Below are 5,539 nucleotides of genomic sequence, written 5' to 3' on the forward strand. Positions count from 1 at the left end.
GCAAATCTTCTACAAATCAGCTTCTGTTCCACTTTTTGCATCTTCATTAAACTTCAGCTGTTCAGCATATCTTCAGCCGCTTTCAGCAAAATCATTCAGCAAAAAAAGCATTCACACTGCATTTTCGCAGGAAATGCAACTTCTCTAGTTTTAAACTATTGTCCATTTTTTAAATAAGAGACTCTGAAAACAAGCAACTTTTTATGACTTTTTATTTATTTATGTTAGCTTCAAAACACTTCTCATTTCCCCTTTAAAGTGAGACTTTATGCAAAGAACAGCTAATATCTTACCTGTGGTGAATATCCCTTTAGCCTCAGTTTATGCCGTTTTAAAACATTGAACATTACTACATCTTTACACGACCATCAGTTCTGCATTACACACTTGTAATCCTACGGTTATTTGCCAGTGCAAAAAGAGGCAGCAGCATCTAGCTGTAGCACTTCAGGTGCAGCTCCTGGGGGACTATCGTAATAATTCTGCCAAATTAACCAAGTGTTATTTTTATAATAGCATTTGTGTGGACCATTATGAAATTAAGAAGATGCCAGTTGTTTCAGGGACGACGCTCCATGCAGGACCGGAAGCTGAAGCCGCAAGGAACAAGTGCCTCCTACTGGGATGAGAAAATAACCCTTTAAAAAGGTGTTAAATTAGGACGCTTTGTTGCTCAAACCTTCAGCAGTTCTGCTGAAACTGCGGAAAAGGCAGACGCTGTAATGTCAGAAACTGGCCACAAGGTGTCAGCCCAAGCTCAGCCCATATAAACCAGTTTTTCTTTCCCCATCTCAACCTTTTACAAACATTTACTGCATTATTTTTACTCGCCCATAACTGTTTATGAAATGTGCTCGTACTTTCCTAATAACTCCCCCTTTCCCGTGACTTTATAGAGCTCATTATTGGAGTTAAAAGCAAACAAGCAAATTTTAGGCTGAGTCAGAGTCCCAGATCGATCTGTAGGACAGAAATGAGCTTGAAGCTGTGTTGTGGAAATGAAATAAAAAGTTACCCTGTTCATGTATGTTACTGTGAGTTTAGATTTAGAGCATAAGAGGCATATTGAATAAATGGAACTGTCAGCTGCTATAATCACAATAAAAACTTTTTTTATGGCCTACCTCATTCAAGGACAAAACAAATTGTTGCTTTAAATTTAAGATGACACGTTCAGTACGTGGTGCACTTTTTAATAATCATGTTTCTCATGGCTTTATGCACCAAACAAACTAAGTTAAAACCTCAGAGCAGTGCAGGGTGTCCCTCATGACAAAAAAACCCTACCATTAATGACAAACAGTGGCTTTTTTTTCTGTTATTGAAACTTATTTTGTGACACAAAATCAATACTGACTCAGCTGAAGCCTGGTTTCTCCTGTTCTTTGTGATGCGAAACAGAATGGTGAATAAATATTTTAAATACGGCAAGCATCAGCTTCTGGGTGGGATTATTGACCTTATTACTATTTAGCTCATAAACTCACCCAAGAACAGGCCCAACGAGATGCTCACACACGTTCTACTTTGTTTTTTATGTTAGATTTGTGTTGTGTCTGTGCACATGGCTGCCTATGCGTAAGCGTCGGAGCTTTCTTCTTGTTCGTCTGATAATCTGCATCAGAGCAGACAGTTCGATTGGGAGCAATGTGCTGTGACTTTTGGTAGTGGGACATTGTCCAGCAGAGACAAGACAGATAAAAAAAATGAAGATTTTACTCTTGAAAACAATGAGATTTTGGCGGAACAAATGAGAAAACCCATCTCTCTTTCAGGCAGACGTCACGGTACGAACATCATTCAGAGATTAAACGGATTATGTTGACGTTTACGTGTCTGAACTGGCCTTTTGGTATCTTTTACAGCTTTTGCACAGTCGCAGGTTAAGCATCGTGTTTATTAAAGGTTTCTCCACAGAATGCTTAACTCACATTTGAGCTGAGCTTTCCAAAATCTTCGGAAAGAACTGCGCATTTCTTACACCGAACATCAACACGTAGGCGCCTTTGTCTTCTTTCGCCCTGTGTCTCTCACTGCTACAGGACAGTTTTCTCCTAAAATCCAAAAATTATGCATGATTAGGCTGCCTTTAGGCCCAGGCCTCCCCTGAAAAAGAGGGATTTGCCTGGTTAAATAAAGGTTAATAATAAAATAAAATCAGAGTGCAGAGTGGACACATCCGAGCTTTACTCACTCCCACACTGGATCTGAGCTCCCAACTTTTTTATATCAAAACCGGAAGTGAAGGGTCTCCTTAACTTGTTACATCTGTTCCACAAAACACTGCAGACAGGAAAAAAAAGTGACAATGGATCAGGAATTTTTAGGTCCAGTAACTGTTAGTTTGAGCCCTTGTTTCTGTCTGCACGTTTTGTGATGCGTGCTGTCAGGGAGTGAGAGACACAGCTGCGTGGTTGCCACGGTGACCCTCTTTGAACCACTTGTAGCTGCTTTCATATTACTTTTGATCTCGATTCTCTTTAACTCTTCTACAAAAGGAAGCTCCAAACTGCAACTCCAAAAAAGTTGTAATATTGCTCAGTTGTTTGCCCCCTCGGAAATTCTGTTTTGTAATTTGTCTCACAAGTCTTTTTTTTTTTTTTTGTCATTGAGTTTGTCTTCCACTTGGCTGACCGTGCAGATGGAAACAGCGGTGCGGCCCGCTCCTGTCCATTCTGGGTTGTGTTTTCAGGCTCATGTCACGTCGACACAAACGGTTTTGTTCGTTCGTTTGGGCGGGAAAGCTCTGTCCTTTGTGAATTTTTTTTGCATCTCCCTCCCCGTTTTCCACCGCCTATTGTGGCCGTCGCCCAAGAGTGCGGAGGCTGCTTTTGTTGTCTTCGTCTATTTTTCTTTTTTTTGTGGTCATTGTGCGTTTAAAACAGTGCAATATACAGTATGTCACGAGGTGCGTGTTTGAATATTTTGAAGCAAACTGAAGGTCATTGTTTTGGAGAAAGAGGTTCTGGATGTTGATTGTTCAGAGTTGGTGGCCTCTCAGTATGTACTGTGAGGGAGTTGGAGATAACACCATGGAAGCAAAGTGAAAATATCTTTGCACATTTTCAATAAAATAATAAATAAGTTGTGGCTGCTGTTCTTCATAACCTCACAAGATTCAGGCAGAATTTTAAATCAATGAAATATTGAGGAAATCCAGCACATTGTTCTAATTTAAAGTCATTTTCAAGTATTTTTTTAAAGTGACACAGAGTTAAGGTCAGTTCATAGAAAAGTTTGGAGAACTTAAAGACCAATAAATTCTGAAAGCACCTTTGTTCTGTTGAGGATTTTCTCTTTTTGACCCTTTCAGTCATTTAAAACCCTTCAACTTAAAGGAGCAATGTGTCGCATCTGGTGACATCTAGTGGTCAAGTTGAAAATAGCAGCTATCTCAAATATTCAAGCAGCTCGCATCGAAGTGTCTCTGTCAAAAATAACTGAAGAGGGGAAAGCAACTTAAATAAAGAGTTCAGCTCTTCTGAAGTGGGGTTCAGTGGAAAGGTTATGAGCAATAAATATTTTACCTGTTGTAGACGGGTCGGCATTTTAAATAAACCCCAGTATGTGGATAACTGTGTGACCGTAGTGTAAAGGTTTATATTAATGTTCACAGAAGCTGCTATACATCTTTGAGACTGGATTTCTTTTAAGAACCTGTGTTCAGACTGGCCGTTAGCTCATCAGTCAGATTTCAACTGAGGCCGTTCAAAGAGCTGTCTACAACAGGTAAGATAGTAAATATTAATAACCTTTCCACAGAACCCCATATTTGGGAAAATGTTACCTTCAGGTACACCAAATGAGCTTTACCTCATATTTTTTATTTCTTTAACAGGTTGATTTAAGGAGAGTTTTATGTTCTTATATTAGTATTATGAATATTTCCTAATTATTTGTCTATATTTCTCAAAATACCATAGCCACAACTAATCATGCTTTCTTGTCACTGCCTCAACATTGTTCTTTATGTTTTATCCATGGTGGTAATATGACTGTTTCCATGCTAATTAGTATTAATGGTTTGTTCTAAGGTGGTAAAATCCCAGGTAATATGAGAAACTGATTCAAAACTAATGGAAAAACGTTCATTAATGATACAGACCATAAGTTGAAATCACTAAGGAACAAGTTGCCTGCTGTAGTGACAGTCGTGCAGGACGTACAAGTTAGGAATTATGTGGGGAACTTCAGGTTTCTGTGCCTGACCAGATTTTGGCTTGTGAGAAAAACCTCCAGCATGATGACATACTGCTTGTGCAAAACTGCAAAAAATAAAAATAATATTGGTAAACGGTCCTAACCTTTACAGCACATTTTAAACCTCACCTGGGTTCTGCTAAATGTTTTACAAAGTGTTTAATCGACCCACTTACATGCGCACATCTTGTTTTGAATACAGCATGTTTTAAAATTCTCACTCGTGCACCAATAAGCGTGCTGCAAAGACGGACCCTGAATCGTCAATCTTCCAGTTGGAGCTCAGGTGAAAGAATAGATTAAAAATAAGAAGAAGAACTATGCTATCCATCTCTGAGCCATCAGTCACAACAGTTCTCTCCACCATCTTGTAACCCTCACCTTTCGCTCATTCTTCTCCTGGCTTTCTTTCCTCGTCTCTCCAGAGAACACCTCCATCTCTCCAGGCTCTCTTCCACCTGCTCCCTACTCTCACTGCAGATCACAGTGTTGGCTGTGAGCTCTAGAGTCCCGGGGAGTTCATCTGTCAACCTGCCCATCACCACTGTGAAAAAAGAGGGAGCTCACTGCTGATCTTGATGGAAGAAGAAGAAAGACTTTGGGTACCACTTTACAATAAGAGCACCTTTATAAATGATTTATGAATTATCTATAAGTATGTTATTTATGAGTTTGTAAAACCATTATAAAGCATTTAAAAAACATTTATAAAACGCTGTTCATGCATTAAAGCAGAGTCACTATTTGGCCAAATCAAGTGTTCTACTTTAAATAATTCAAGTTAATGTACATTTTTTGCTAGCTGCTTGGCTTATATTGTTTTAAACTGAATAACTTTATTTGCCAAAGCAAACTTTATATACAAACACAAATAAACTACAAATGTTGAAGGTATCTGCATGCAGGGAACTTACTGACAAATGTCGGATATTTAAAATCTAAATGGTGAGAATGGAGAATACAGATAAATGTTGGTTTACTGTTTGGTAAGAAGCAAATCAGTGTTTTCCTTTTTATTTAATGCACTCTGAGTGCTTATTAATGGTTTAATAACAGTTTAAAATCGAATTTTTAACTGCATTGTTAACTTTTTTTTTGTAATTTATGAGGTTACCCTTTTACAATTCAGTTTATTTCGATTGCACCAGCCCACAATACAAAAAACCCCTCAAATTACAAATTTTATTCAAATTCCAGATTCAATCTCAGTTATATTCAGTTCAGTTCCTATTTATCGCACAATACATTCATATAAAATACATTATAAAACGCCAATTAGTAAAAGCTATCTAAGGAAGACAGCAGATTGTGTCCAATCTTTCCTTCACCTCAGTCTCCC

At 38.3% G+C, this 5,539-nt stretch overlaps 1 long non-coding RNA gene across 1 annotated transcript in view; it reads left to right on the forward strand.

Annotated features, from left to right (window-relative positions):
• The window catches only part of LOC119617974, a 7,642-nt gene extending 2,548 nt beyond the window's left edge, over nt 1-5,094 (forward strand). The window contains exon 2 of the long non-coding RNA XR_005234492.1: nt 4,626-5,094. This is a non-coding gene — a long non-coding RNA (uncharacterized LOC119617974). The remainder of the gene's footprint in view (nt 1-4,625) is intronic.
• The last annotated feature ends 445 nt before the right edge of the window (nt 5,095-5,539 follow it).

This window comes from Kryptolebias marmoratus, linkage group LG19 (genome assembly GCF_001649575.2).
Source record: "Kryptolebias marmoratus isolate JLee-2015 linkage group LG19, ASM164957v2, whole genome shotgun sequence".
NCBI lineage: Eukaryota > Metazoa > Chordata > Actinopteri > Cyprinodontiformes > Rivulidae > Kryptolebias > Kryptolebias marmoratus.